The sequence below is a fragment of the Rhinopithecus bieti genome, unplaced genomic scaffold, assembly GCF_001698545.2.
Source record: "Rhinopithecus bieti isolate Rb0 unplaced genomic scaffold, ASM169854v2 scaffold_9769, whole genome shotgun sequence".
Taxonomy (NCBI): Eukaryota; Metazoa; Chordata; class Mammalia; order Primates; family Cercopithecidae; genus Rhinopithecus; species Rhinopithecus bieti.
In genome coordinates, this window is record NW_016806163.1 from 107,530 (window position 1) to 122,464 (window position 14,935).

Below are 14,935 nucleotides of genomic sequence, written 5' to 3' on the forward strand. Positions count from 1 at the left end.
GGGAGGCGGAGCTTGCAGTGAGCTGAGATCCGGCCACTGCACTCCAGCCTGGGCGACAGAGCGAGACTCCGTCTCAAAAAAAAAAAAAATACAAAAAACTAGCCGGGCGAGGTGGCGGGCGCCTGTAGTCCCAGCTACTCGGGAGGCTGAGGTAGGAGAATGGCGGAAACCCGGGAGGCGGAGCTTGCAGTGAGCTGAGATCAGGCCACTGCACTCCAGCCCAGGCGACAGAGCGAGACTCCGCCTCAAAAAAAAAAAAAAAATACAAAAAATGAGCCAGGCATGGTGACGGGCACCTGTAGTCCCAGCTACTCGGGAGGCTGAGGCAGGAGAATGGCATGAACCCGGGAGGTGGAGCTTGCAATGAGCTGAGATCACACCACTGCACTCCAGCCCGGGCAACAGAGGGAGACTCCATCTAAAAAAAAAAAAAATTAGATGGGTGTGGTGGCACGCACCTGTAATTCCAGTTACTCAAGAAGCCGAGCCAGGAGAATCGCTTGAACCTGGGAGGGAGAGGCTGCAGCAAGCCAAGATCACCTACTGCACCCCATCCTGGGTGAAAGAGGGAGACTTTCTCATGAGATAAGAGAAGGTAAGATAAGATAAGCCAAGCCTCAGGAGGAAATAAAGCAGAGACCTTTGGATTGAATTGTGGCCAGGACAGAAGGGGGCATGTCAACCTCTCTGTCTCACTGGGCTCTCCTCGCCCTTCAAGTGCTGGCCCTGAGTCCCCTTCTCTGCAAGCCCTGCCCACCAGCCCCTCTCCCTGGCTGCAGGGAAAAGCCAATGGTGGCGGATGCCTGGGGACAGCCATGTCCTGGCCACCTGGCCCAGCCCCAGGCTAGGGCAAGCAGTGAGGCTCTTCCTTATGCATTTCAGGTACTCTCATTGGCAATGAAGGGCTGTGTGCCCAGTTCCTCACAGCTGTGTCACCTAAACAGTTCTACCCAGAAGGGGTGTGACTCTTCTGGCCTGTAGCATTTAATGGCCAGGGCAAGATCCTCCAGAGACCTGTCCTGTGTGCTGCATTGGAGATGATAGCTGTGAGCCAGGAGTGAAGAGATGTGGGCAGAGCCACAGCCTCCCAGCAGCAGAGCTGGAAATCAACCTGTGGGTGGCTTATACTTCATTCTTTGTTGTAGTGGTAAATAAAATATCCATAATGCAAATCTGCCTTCTTTTGTTTTGAGATGGACTCTCACCCTGTCACCCAGACTGAAGTGCAGCAGCACGATCTCGGCTCACTGCAACCTCCGCCTCCTGGGTTCAAGTGATTAATCTGCCTCAGCCTCCCAAGTAGCTGGGATTACAGGTGCGTACCACCACGCCCAGCTAATTTTTTAAAATTTTTTTGTAGAGATGGGGCTTCACCATGTTGCCCAGGCTGGCCTCAAACTCCTGAGCTCAAGTGATCCTCCCACCTTGGCCTCCCAAAGTGTTGGGATTATGGGCGTGAGCCCCCGGTGTTAAGTCCTTACAGGAGAGTGAGGTGTGTGCAGGTAAACCAGATCCCAGGTGGACATCTCCCACCTGAGGTCTAAATGACACTGCCTCAACACACCCGGCGGTAGCTTGCTTCCAAGAAGGCAGCCATTGGTTTCTTCCCTCCCATCAGGAGGCTGAGTTCATTCTTCCAGCTCCTTGAATCTGAGCTGGCTTTGACCAAGAGAAGATGATGGAAGTGACTGTGCCAGTCCCTGGCCTCAAAGTTCCTGCTTCCTTTCTCCGGGGTCACTTGTGCTTACGGAAGCCATGTGTCATGCAAGAGATGTGACTGCTGGGCATGGTGGCTCACGCCTATAATCCCAGCAGGCTGGGAAGCTGAGGCAGGTGGATCACCTGAGGTCCACCAAAACAAAAAGAAAAATGAGCCGGGCGCGGTGATGCACGCCTATAATCCCAGCAACTCGGGAGGCTGAGGCAGGACAATGGCTTGAACCCGGGAGTCAGAGGTTGCAGTGAGCCGAGATTGTGCCACTGCACTGCAACCTGGGTGACAAGAGCAAGACTCCGTCTCAAAAAAAAAAGAGATGTGACCACCTCACTGTGCGTGAAAAGCCATGAAGGGTGGAACATGCCAGCCATGAAAACAGAGAGAAGCCAGAGAGCACAGAGGGGTTGGACGTGTCTGAAGAAGCCTCCTTGTTGGGAGGCCAAGGCAGGCGGATCACCTGAGGTCAGGAGTTCGAGACTAACCTGGCCACCATGGCAAAACCCCATCTCTACTAAAAATACAAAAAAAAAAAAAAAGGCTGGGAACTGTGGCTCACACCTGTAATCCCAGAACTTTGGGAGGCCGAGGCGAGCAGATCACGAGGTCAGGAGATTGAGACCATCCTGGCTAACACGGCGAAACCCTGTCTCTACTAAAAATACAAAAANAAACCTCTTTTTTTGTTTTCTTTTTTCTTTTCTTTTTTTTTTTGAGACAGACTGTCACTCCGTCGCCCAGGCTGGAGTGCAGTGGCGCAATCTTGGATCTCGGCTCACTGCAACCGTCGCCTCCCGGGTTCGAGTGATTCTCCTGCCTCAGCCTCCTGAGTAACTGGAATTACAGGCACCTGCCACCACGCCCGGCTAATTTTTGTTTGTTTGTTTTTGTATTTTTAGTAGAGACAGGGGTTTCACCACATTGGCCAGGCTGGTCTTGAACTCTTGACCTCAAGTGATCCGCCCACTGCAGCCTCCCAAAGAGCTGGGATTACAAGTGTGAGCCACTGCACCCGGTGCCTATATTTTCATTCTGAAACTAAGACGGTTCCTGACACACAGTATACCAAATATATGTCACTTCTTTTATGATAGGAGGGCAGGAGGAAGGGAGAGAGGAAAGGATGAAGAGAGTGAAAGAGGTCAGGCGCGGTGGCTCATGCCTGTAACCCCAGCACTTTGGGAAGCCGGGGCGGGCGGATCACCTGAGGTCAGGAGTTCGAGACCAGCCTGACCAACGTGGTGAAACCCCGTCTCTACTAAAAATACAAAAAAATTAGCCGGGCATGGTGGCTCATGCCTGTAATCCTAGCTACTGGGGAGGCTGAGGCAGGAGAATCCCTTGAACCTGGGAGGCAGAGTTCGCAGTGAGCCGAGATGGCACCATTGCACTCTAGCCTGGGTGACAGAGCACGACTCCATCTAAGACAAAAAAAAAAAAAAGAAGACAGGAGGAGGCCGTCTCCTGGTACACTCACCCCCCCACACCCCATTTTACAGATGGCCATGGTGAGGCCCGGGGCGGAGGGAAGCCCGGGCTCACATGGAGGGTCCAGAGTCCGGATTAGGAGGCACAGCCGGAGATCACCGCCCACTCAGCCTCCTGGGTTGCAGGGTTCAGTCTGATGCACTTTTATTTCCAAGAACAAAGGGTAAACGGACTGTTACTAAATTATATCACCAGTGCCCTGCACAAGCACACACACCAGACACACACACACCAGACACACACACAACCAGACACACACATGTACCAGACACATACACCAGACACACACGCACCAGACACACACACCAGACACACACACCAGACAGGCACACACCAGACAGACACACACACCAGACACATACACACAGGGGCACAAGTGAAGATGGCCAGGTCTGGCCGGGCACAGGGGCTCACACCTGTCATCCCAGCACTTTGGGAGGCTGAAGCAGGTGGATCACCTGAAGTCAGGAGTTCGAGATCAGCCTGGCCAACATGGAGAAACCCGCATCTCTACTAAAAATACAAAAATTAGCCGGGCGTGGTGGTGGGCCCTGGTAATCCCAGCTACTTGGGAGGCTGAGGCAGGAAAATTGCTTGAACCCGGGAGGCGGAGGTTGGAGTGAGTCGAGATCACGCCACTGCACTACAGCCTGGCTAGAGAGCAAGACTCCATCAAGAAACAAAGAAAAGAAAGAAAAACAGAGAGAGAGAGAGAGAGAGAGAGAGGCCAGGTATGAATAAAGTGGGTGAAATGTATCAATGCCAACAGCCTGGTTATGACATTGTAATAGACTGTTACAAAATGTTACCATTGGGAGGAAACTAGGCACAGTGCTATTTCTTACAACTGCATGTGTTTGCAATCATTACAGCAAAAAATTCAATTACAAAATATATATATTTTTTGAAACGTGATCCAGAGTGCAGTGGCATGATCACAGCTCACTGCAGCCTCAAACTCCTGGGCTCAATGACTCTTCCTCCCTCACCTCAGCCTCCTATGTAGCTGGGACCACAGGCACGCATGACCACACCCGGCTAATTTTTTTTTTTTTGAGACGGAGTCTCGCTCTGTCACCCAGGCTGGAGTGCAGTGGCCAGATCTCAGCTCACTGCAAGCTCCGCCTCCCGGGTTCACGCCATTCTCCTGCCTCAGCCTCCTGAGTAGCTGGGACTACAGGCGCCGCCACCTCGCCCGGCTAGTTTTTTTGTATTTTAGTAGAGACGGGGTTTCATCGTGTTAGCCAGGATGGTCTCGATCTCCTGACCTCGTGATCCGCCCGTCTCGGCCTCCCAAAGTGCTGGGATTACAGGCTTGAGCCACCGCGCCCGGCCAATTTTTTTTTTTTAGACAGAGTCTTGCTCTGTCGCCCAGGCGGGAGTGCAGTGGCGCGATCTCAGCTCATGGCAAGTTCCGCCTCCCGGGTTCACGCCATTCTCCTGCCTCGGCCTGCTGAGTAGCTGGGACTACAGGCGCCCTCCACCACGCCTGGCCAGTTTTTTTGTATTTTTAGTAGAGATGGGGTTTCACCATGTTGGTCAGGATGGTCTCGATCTCCTGACCTCCTGATCTGCCTGCCTCGGCCTCCCAAAGTGCTGGGATTACAGGCGTGAGCCACTGCGCCCGGCAACACCCGGATAATTTTTTATTTTTTGTAGAGACGGGGCCTCACTACATTGCTGGAGCTGGTCTCAAACTCCTGGGCTCAAGCAATCCTCCGGCCTTGACCTCCGAAAGTGCTGGGATCACAGGCATGAGCCACCGAGCTTGACTATTATTATCTTGAGGAACGATGCTGCTGCTGACCCCCCGCCTACATTTCGTGCCCAGGCAAGGGCCCTGCCTGCCTCCCCTGTGTCCTGGCTGGAAGTGGTGGCTGTGAGGGTTTCTCAATGTTGCCTGCCTGGCCCTAGGCCCACAGGGAAGGGATGAAGTCATTCCTGGGAGGGCAGGACTGCTGGGTGAAGGATCAGGGGCTCTGCAGGGGTGAGTCAAGTTGGCCAATGAGGCCCTGTACAGCGTGGCCGGGGCTGGAACCCACATCATCATGTAGCCTCCTTGCAAGGAGACACACTTTTGTTTGGGTTTGGTTTTTGTTTTTGAGGCGGAGTCTTGCCCTGTCTCCCAGGCTGGAGTGCAGTGGCGTGATCTCAGCTCACCGCAACCTCTACCTCCTAATTGCTTAAACTCCTAGGGTTCAAGCAATTCTCCTTCCCCAGCCTCCCAAGTAGCTGGGACTACAAGTGTGTACCACCACGTCAGGCTAATTTTTGCAGTTTTAGTAGAAATGGGTTTCACCACGTTGGCCAGGCTGGTCTCAAACTCCTGACAAGTGATCCACCCTCCTCGGCCTCCCAAAGTGCTGGGATTATAGGCGTGAGCCACCGCGCCTGGCCAGGTGACACTTCTACCATGCAGATAAAATGCTGCAACACAGCTCTCAACCCTGTCTGTGTTTCTGACGGCTGAGGGGTGGCAGGGACTCACTGACTCCAAGCTGGGCACTCTCCACACGTCTATGGAAGGGGATTTGGGAACCTGAGGCCTCTGTGGCCCCCCAAACCAAGGCTGTGGGGGTTGACCAACCCCCTTTACTCCTGGGCTCACTGAATCCACCCACATCAGCCCCTTAAAGTGCTGGGATTACAGGCGTGAGCCACCGTGCCTGGCCCAGACACGCCCCCCCTCCTTTTTTTTTTTTTTTTTTTTTGAGGCGGGAACGTCGCTCTGTCGGCCCGGGGCTGAGTGCAGTGGGCCGGGTCAGCTCACTGGCAAGCTCGCCTCCTGGGTTTACGTCATTTTTCCTGGCTCAGCTTCCCAGTAGCTGGGACACTACAGGCGGTCCGCCACCCTCGCCGGCTAGTTTTTTGTTATGTTTTTAGTAGATACGGCGGTTTTCGACCATGTTAGCCAGGATGGGTTCGTCGATCTTCCTGACCTCGTGATTCCGGCCCGTCTTGGCTCCAGTGGGCTGGGGATTACAGGCCTTGAGCCACCGGCCGCCAGGCCTCTTTTTTCTTTTTTTTTGGAGGACAGAGTACTCTGTCCCCCAGGCTGGAGTGCAGCGGCGCGATCTTGGCTCACTGCAACCTCCGCCTCCCGGGTTCAAGTAATTCTCTTTGTCAGCTTCCCGAGTAGCTGGGATTACAGGCACCCACCACCACGCCTGGCTAATTTTTTATATTTTTGGTAGAGATGGGGTTTCACCATCTTGGCCAGGCTGATCTTGAACTTCTGACCTCATGATCCACCCATCTCGGCCTCCCAAAGTTATGGGATTACAGGCGTGAGCCACCGCACCTGGCCGACAAGCCCTCTTTGTTGGTGTCTGTACCTTCTGCCATTTCACAAAAGGTGCTCACAAAAGGGAAACTGAGGCAGGGCATGGTGGTTCACACCTGTCATCTCAGCACTTTGGGAGGTCAAGGCAGGAGGATCACTTGAGCCCACGGACTCCAGACCAGCCTGTGCAACATAGTGAAACCCCATCTCTACAAAAAATGACAAAAATTAGCTGGGTGTGGTGGCGCACACTTGAGGTCACAGCTACTCAGGAGATTGAGGTGGGAGGATGATTTGAACATGGGAGGTTAAGGCTGCAGTGAGCCATGACAGCACCACTGCACTCCAGCCTGGGTGACAGAATGAGTCCTCATCTCAAAAAAGGGAAACTGAGCCTGGGAGCGCTGGAGCTGTTGCCCTCACACTTCATACGGGGAAACTGAGTCTCTCTTGGGGTGGTGGGATGAATGTACCCCAGGGCATCTTCCCAAGGCTGCCCACAGACCCCAAACCCTGCGTGGCAGGGAGTGAAATGTTTGCTTGATAGAAGCAACGAACACAACTAGAAATGGAGTGAATAAGGCAGGTGCCTGCCACTGGGGAGTCAGTGAGGTTCCAACCCAGGGGTGCCAGCTTCTATCGGGCCACCCAAACCCCGGATGGGAACACTTGTGTCAGCAGGCCCCCCAGCTCACCCAGGCATCCCCGACACAGGGAGCCAGCCCTTCCACCCTCCCTCCCTTCCTCTCTCCCGCAAGCTTACCCCAACCCAGCTTTGACCAAGGAGGTAGGTCCTTCCTCACATCTGACTTGATTCCATCACACTTCACTTTAAACAGGTTTCTCATTCTTCAGGGTGAGTCAGAGACCAGGACAGGCCACAGAGTTGCCTTTGGCAAGAGGACAATTAAAGGCCAGAATGAAAGGGGCTGATTCAGCAGGAGGGATCCCTGTGGTTAGTGACAATGGCAGGAAATAAAATCTGTGTGAGTCCTTCCACTCTGCAGAGGGAGGAGAGACATCCTGCTGGCCTCCTCCCCGCCCTGGGGCAATAAATCAATCCTCAACACATTTTGTTTTTGTTTTGAGACAGAATCTCGCTCTGTCACCCAGACTGGAGTGCAGTGGCACAATCTCGGCTCACTGCCGCCTCCATCTCCTGAGTTCAAGTGATTCTTCTGCCTCAGCCTCCCAAGAGCTGGGATTACAGGCGTGAGCCACCATGCCCGCCTAATTTTTGTCGTTTTTAATAGAAACGGGGTTTCACCCTGTCGGTCAGGCTGGTCTCAAACTCCTGACCTCGTGATCCGCCCGCCTCAGCCTCCGAAAGTGCTGGGATTACAGGCGTGAGCCACCGCGCCTGGCCGATCCTCAACACATTTATTGAGCACTTATTGTGTTCCAGACCCTATACAGACTTGATCCTGTTGACTCTTTAATTCATTGTTATTATTACTTTATTGTCTTTTACAATAGAGACGGAGGTCTCACTATGTTGCCCAGACTGGTGTCAGACTCCTAGCCTCAAGCGATCCACTGGTCTCAGCCTCCCAAAGTGTTGGAATTACAGGCATAAGCCACTGTGCCCGGCCATTATTATTAATTGAGACTGGGTCTTACTTTGTTGCCCAGGCTGGAGGGCAGATGTGATCATAACTCACAGTAGCCTCAAATTCCTGGGCTCAAGGGATCCTCCTGCCTCAGCCTCCCAAGTAGCTGGAACTACAGGCATGCGCCACCACGCCTGGCTAATTTTCATATTTTTTATAGAGATAGGGTCTCATTATGTTGTCCAGTGTGGTCTTGAACTCCTGGGCTCAAGCAATCCTCCCACGTCAGCCTCCCAAACTGTTGGGATTACAGGCATGAGCCACTGCATCCAGCCTAAATGAAATTATTATTATTATTATCCGTCCAGGTGTGGTGGCTCACACCTGTAATCCCAGCACTTTGGGAGGCCGAGGCGGGTGGATCACCTGAGATCAGGAGTTCGAGACCAGCCTGGCCAACATGGTGAAGCCCCGTCTCTGCTAAAACAAAACAAAATAAACTCACACACACACACACACACACACACACACACACACAGTTAGCTGGGCGTGATGGTCCGTGCCTGTAATCCCAACCACTCAGGAAGCTGAGACAGGTGAATTGCTTGAACCCAGGAGGTGGAGGTCGTAGTGAGCCGAGACTGCACCACTGCACTCCAGCCTGGGAAAACAGAGGGAGACACCGTCTCAAAAAGAACCTGGGTTTGGTCGGGCGCGGTGGCTCACGCCTGTAATTCCAGCACTTTGGGAGGCCGAGGCAGGCGGATCACGAGGTCAGGAGATCGAGACCATCCTGGCTAACACGGTGAAACCCCGTCTCTACCAAAAATACAAAAAATTAGCTGGGCGTGGTGGCAGGCGCCTGTAGCCCCAGGAGGATGGCGTGAACCCAGGAGGCAGAGTTTGCAGTGAGCCAAGGTCACGCCACTGCACTCCAGCCTGGGCGACAGAGTGAGACTGTCTCAAAAAAAGAAAAAAAAGAACCTGGATATTCGGAACGTTCACCATGTTTGCAGGAGCGCTATTGGCACGGGGAAAAAAAAGTTTTTTTTGTTTGTTTGTTTTTTGCCAGAGTCTTGTTCTTGTCACCTAGGCTGGGGTGCAGTGGTGCAATCTCAGTTCACTGCAACCTCCGCCTCCCAGGTTCAAGCGATTCTCCTGCCTCAGCCTCCTGAGTAGCTGGGATTACAGGTGCCCAACACCACGCCCGGCTAATTTTTTTACTTTTAGTAGAGACAGGTTTTCACCACGTTAGCCAAGCTAGTCTCGAACCCCTGACCTCAGGTATCTGCCCTCCTCGGCCTTCCAAAGTGCTGAGATTACAAGCATGAGCCACCACGCCTGGCCAAATACGTATTTTTTTTAAAGAACAGCTTTGGGGTTTCAAAGAAATTGTGACGGTCACAGGGTTTCCGCACAGTCCGCACCCCACACCTGGTTTCTCCAACAATCTGTGTGTGTGCTGCTGCCTTTTCAAAGGATCCCTGAGTCACTGCTGCAATGTAGAGGTGATTTTGCCATGAAGGATTCAGTTTGCTCCCGCCCGTGACCCGGTGGGACACGTGTGCGAACCCTGGCCCGGGCACCTGTGAGCCAGAGCTGGTGGTTCCCTTCACAGAGGGGCACACCTGGCTCTGGAGGCTGGGGGTGGCCTTGGTCACAGCCTGTGAAAGGCTCCCAGTTTCTCCAGCTCCAGAATTTTCCTGCCACTCTACAAGAAGAGACTGGAAGAGGGCAGGATTGGCAGAGAGGAAACCACAAAAACAGGATTGAGAGCAGCAGTTCAGAAGACAAGCTGTTCCTGGCAGGCGGCCGGGGGCAGGCAGCGGTCAGCGGGGGGGCCTGGCAGGGCTGGGCGGGGCTCGGTGCCACCTGGGAGGGAAGTGACTTGGCCTATGGGACCTCCCACACTTCCTACACACAAGTCAGGCTGGGCAAGGGAGAAAGGCAGCAGGCCAGGGAGCCCTGAGGATGGCCAGATGGGGCTGTCTGTGTGCTTTCATTCATTCATTCATTCATTCATTCATTCATTCAATCTGTTATGTGTGAGGTCACAAACTAGGACAAAGGAGGAGACAGCTGAGCTCAGCCCACCTTCGAGTGTGGCAGATAAGTAACCCAGGGCGAGAAACGTTCACAGATGGTCATGTGGGCTGTGACGTGGCCTGAGCTCCTAGGGAGCACCTGCAGAAGTGCTCCCAGATCCGTGGCTGAAGGGTGCAGAGGAGAAACCAGGTGCAGAGGATGTTGGGGAGGCCCCGCTGGAAGGGGGAGCAGGTGCATAGACCCTGCATCCAGAAGCAGCTGGGGCCGGAGAAATTGAGAGGAGGGCAGGGTTTGAGGGGGAGACTTAGAGGCTGGGAGCCCTGAGCCTTGAACTCCTGGGCTCAAGCAATCCTCCCACCTCAGCCTTCCAAAGTATTGAGATTACAGGTGTGGGTCACTGCACCCAGACTAAATAAAATTATTATTATTATTATTATTAGAACCTAAACTAGGTGCCAGGGCAGCCAAGAGCACTTTGTTTTTGTGCTGAGGGCAATGGGGAGCCATGGGAGGTGTTAGAGTAGGGGAGGGCCATGATCAGTTTTAATTCACTAGGAGAAAGGAGGCAGAGGTGGGAATGGGAGCTGGAAGGTCAGCAAGGAGTCTGGGGCCTTGGCCTTGGGTAGCAGTTGTGGGGAGGACAAAAGTGGGGGTGATTTTGAGAGGAGACTTGGGAATTGAGATTCAAAGGGTGTGATGGGGGGAAAGGAGGAGAAGACAGGGAAGACCAAAGCCAGGAGAGAAGAGAGACCCTAGGGATGGGGCTGAGGAGGGAGCGCTGTCCACAGCTTGGACGAGGCTCAGCCAGGTTGGCCGCAGCACCCAGAGAAAACCTGGGGGCTTGGGCCCTCTGGGTTTCTGGGGGCTGCCACTGTCAAGGGTAGAGGCCAGACCCCACCCTGTGGTCATCTGGCCCAGCCCTCTGTTCTCTAGATGGGGAAACTGAGGCCTGGGTTGGCAGTCCTTATCTTGCCAGCTCCATAACCCCTGCTCCAGGGGACAGCTTGGAACCTCGATTTCTGGTCTGTGCTTTGAGGCTGTTGGGGCAGCTAGCAGAGGACCCTGGGCCCCTCCCTCCCACTGGAGCTGCAGAACAGGGCTAGAAGGACTGAATGGGTCGTGGGGTTCAATCAGGACCATGGAGTGGCCACGAAGTGCCCCGCAGGGGGTGACAGATCCCAGTGCCCGGCCCACCCTTCACCTCCCCCAGCAGTCAGCCCTGCAGGGCTGGGCCCCTCCTGACCATGGCTGTGGTCTCTGCTCCAGCTGGGTCTCCCAGGAGCCCTCCTCCTCTAGGCCCAGCTGGAATCCATCCCCGGGCCATTCACATGAAAAGTCCAGAACAGGCAAATCCTCGGAGATGGAGAGTGTACTAGTGGCCACCAGGGGCTGGGGAGGTGGGGAGAGGCGGTGACTGCTGGTGGGACGGGCTTGCTTTCCCGGGTGATGAGAATGTTGCAGAATTGGATTAGAGGCGAAGGTTGCACAACTTTGCATGTGCTAAAAAAAGATTGAATTTTAGACGAAGTGGGGGAATTATGGTGCTGAGTTTTTTTTTGTTTTGTCTTGTTTTTTGAGGAGTCTCCCTATGTTGCCCAGGCTGGAGTGCAATGGTGCAATCTCGGCTCACTGCAACCTCAGCTTCCTGGGCTCAAGCGATTCTCCTGCCTCAGCCTCCCTAGCAGCTGGGATTACAGACACCTGCCACCACGCCAGGCTAATTTTGTATTTTTAGTGGAGATGGGGTTTCAGTGTTGGCCAGGCTGGTCTCAAACTCCTGACCTCAGGTGATCCTCCCACCTCGGCCTCCCAAAGTGCTGGGATTATGAGAGTGAGCCACCGCGCCCGGCCAGGTGCCGAGTTTTATCACAGTAAAACTGTTATCCGAAAAAATAAAATGCTGCCTGGGTTCCCTGTTGCCTTTGGGGTGCAGTCCCCTCCCCCGCCGTGGTCGAGTGTGTCCCCCACACGGTGCTTACTCTCGCGCTCCAGCCTCTCGGTGTGCGGGTACCATAAACTTTCTTCCCCTCCTCACGCCTTCTCCCACGCAGGCTCCTGGGGCAGGGCAGGGAACCCTCCCGTCCTGAGCGCCATCTCTCTTGCCTCCAACCCGCTCCGCTTCCAAAACCCGCCCCTCCAGACCTCAAGCCCGGCGTTTCCAGGCCCAAACTTGGCCCCAGACACAAGCTCCACTCTCACCTCCAGTTCATAAGCCCCGCCCCTTTTGGCAAAAGCTCCGCCCCCCAGGCCGTAAGTCTCTGCCTTCCAGGCCTCAGACCTCACCCAATACACAAGCCCCGCCCCTTCTGGGAACCTCCCCCAAGCCCCGGCCCTCCAGGCCTCAAACCTCGACCCAGACGAGGCCCCGCCCCTTCAGATTCCAAGCTCCGCCCTCCAAGTCCACGGCTCCGCCTCCAGATTATAAACCCCACGCCCAGACCCCAAGTCTCGCCCCCACCAGGCCTCAAGTCCCGCCCCCTCAGGCGACGTCATCGGTTTCTTTGTTGCTGGGTTTCGTCGCTGCACTGCGCTATCAGCCTGTAGCTCACCTGGCTGCCCTTGGCTCCCGCTTGATGGATCCAGAAACTGAGGCACACAGTAGCCTGGATACAGCTGGGATTTCAGCCCAGGCTGGCCTCCTTAACCACCAGGCTTCGCTGTCCTCCTTCCGCTCCCGCCTCCAGGAAGCCCTTCCTGGTCTACACCCAACCCCAGGATGTGAGGTCAGCTCTTGACCGTCCAGCTCATCTTCTCTGCCACCAGCCCCAGCACAGAGTCCTGACTGCAACAAAAACTTAATAATGGCTTGGCGAGTGAACCCTAGAGCAGGCAGGGGCCGGCCATGCGCGGAAGGTTAGAATTACTAGGACTTGTTAGGTCGCACAGTCTCAAGGTAGCGGCAACAACGTCTGTCACCCTCTCCCAGGAGGAGACCCTGCCCTCCCCCTCCCTTTGAACCTGGGCGGGCCTCGCGCCTCCTGTGAAACCAGAGAAGGTGGCCGGGGTGGCGCCGCCTGACTTCCCAGCAGGTCAGCATGGCAGCTTCTGCTTTGTTCGCTTGGAACCCTGCTTACTGGAGACCGGACTAGGAACACAACTGCCATGTTGTGAGGGAGCCCAAGCCACACGGGGAGGCTCCCTGCAGGCGCTGGTCCCCGTTCACAGCTCACAGCTGAGCCCTGGCTGGGTGTGGGGCTCACGCCTGTAATCCCATCACCTTGGGAGGCCGAGGCAGCTGGATCACTTGAAGCCAGGAGTTCGAGACCAGCCTGGCCAACATAGCGAAACCCTGTCTCTACTAAAAATACAAAAAATTGGCTGGGCATGGTGGCTCACGCCTGTAATGTCAGCACTTTGGGAGGCCGAGATGGGCAGATCACCTGAGGCTGGGAGTTCGAGACCAACCTGACCAACGTGGAGAAACCCAACTCTACTAAAAACACAAAATTAGCTGGGCATGGTGGCACATGTCTATGATCCCAGCTACTTGGGAGGCTGAGGTGAGAGAATCGCTTGAACCTGGGAGGTGGAGGTTGTGGTGAGCCGAGATCACACCATGGCACTCCAGCCTGGGCAACAAGATCGAAACTCCGTCTCAAAAAGAAAAAAAAAAATTACAAAAAATTAGCTGGGCCGTGGTGACACACGCCTGTAATCCCAACTACTCAGGAGGCTGAGGCAGGAGAATCCCTTGAACTCAGGAGGCAGAGGTTGCAGTGAACCGAGACGTAGCACCACTGCACTCCATCCGGCCTGGGCTGTGAGATTCTGTCTCAAAAAAAAAAAAAAAAAAAAAGAAGGAGAAAAAAAGGACAGGGTCTCACTCTTATCACTCAGCCTAGAGTCAGTGGTATGATCACGGCTCACTGCAGCCTCGACTTCCTGGGCTCAAGTTGTCTAACTGCTTCGGCCTCCCATGCAGCTGGGACCACGGGTGTGTACCACCACGCCTGGGTTTTTTGTTTTGTTTTGTTTTTTGAGACAGAGTCTTGCTTATCACCCAGACTGGAGTGCAGTGGTACCATCTCAGCTCACTGCAGCCTCCGTCTCCCAGATTCAAGCAATTCTTGTGTTCTTGTGCCTCAGCCTCCCGAGTAGCTGGGATTACAGGCATGTTGCACCACACTGGGCTAATTTTTGTATTTTCAGTAGAGGCGGGGTTTCATCATGTTGGCCAGACCTCAAGTGATCTGCCTGTCTTGGTCTCCCAAAGTGCTGGGATTACAGGCATGAGCCACTGCACCCGGCTGATAGCCTGTCTGTGTGTGTGTGTTTTTTTTTTTTTTTGAGACGGAGTCTCGCTGCTGTCACCCAGGCTGGAGTGCAGTGGCGCCCATCTTGGCTCACAGTCAAGCTCTGCCTCCTGGGTTTCACGCCATTCTCCTGCCTCAGCCTCCCGAGTAGCTGGGACTACAGGCGCCCGTACCACCACGCCCGGCTAATTTTTCGTATTTTTAGTAAAAGAGACCGGGGTTTCACCGAGTTAGCCAGGATGGTCTCGATCTCCTGACCTCGTGATCCGCCTGCCTGCAGCCTCCCAAAGTGCTGGATTACAGGCGTGCGCTAACCGCGCCTGGCCCGATATCCCGTCTTTTAAAAAAAAAAGGCAGGGCACGGTGGCTCACACCTGTAATCCTAGCAGCTTGGGAGGCTGAGGTGAGCAGATCACAGGGTCAGGAGTTCAAGACCAGTCTGGCTAATATGGTGAAACCGGCTCTCTACTAAAAAATACAATTAAGCCAGGCGTGGTGGCACAATGCCTGTAGTCAGCTACTCGGGAGGCTGAGGCAGGAGAATTGCTTGGAAACCGGGAGGCGGAGGTTGCAGTGAGCCAAGATCGTGCCACTGGCACTC

General features: G+C 54.5%; 1 protein-coding gene across 2 annotated transcripts in view; it reads right to left on the minus strand.

The window, feature by feature from the left end:
- The window catches only part of BTBD2 (BTB domain containing 2), a 58,664-nt gene extending 46,480 nt beyond the window's left edge, over window positions 1–12,184 (minus strand). The window contains exons 1-2 of one of the 2 annotated variants that reach the window (XM_017874858.1): window positions 12,061–12,184; window positions 7,249–7,375 (exon numbers count right to left, since the gene is read on the minus strand). The gene's annotated coding sequence lies outside the window, so the exon portion shown is untranslated. The remainder of the gene's footprint in view (window positions 1–7,248; window positions 7,376–12,060) is intronic. The other variant, XM_017874860.1, reaches the window with a different exon arrangement.
- Between the last annotated feature and the right edge of the window lie 2,751 nt (window positions 12,185–14,935).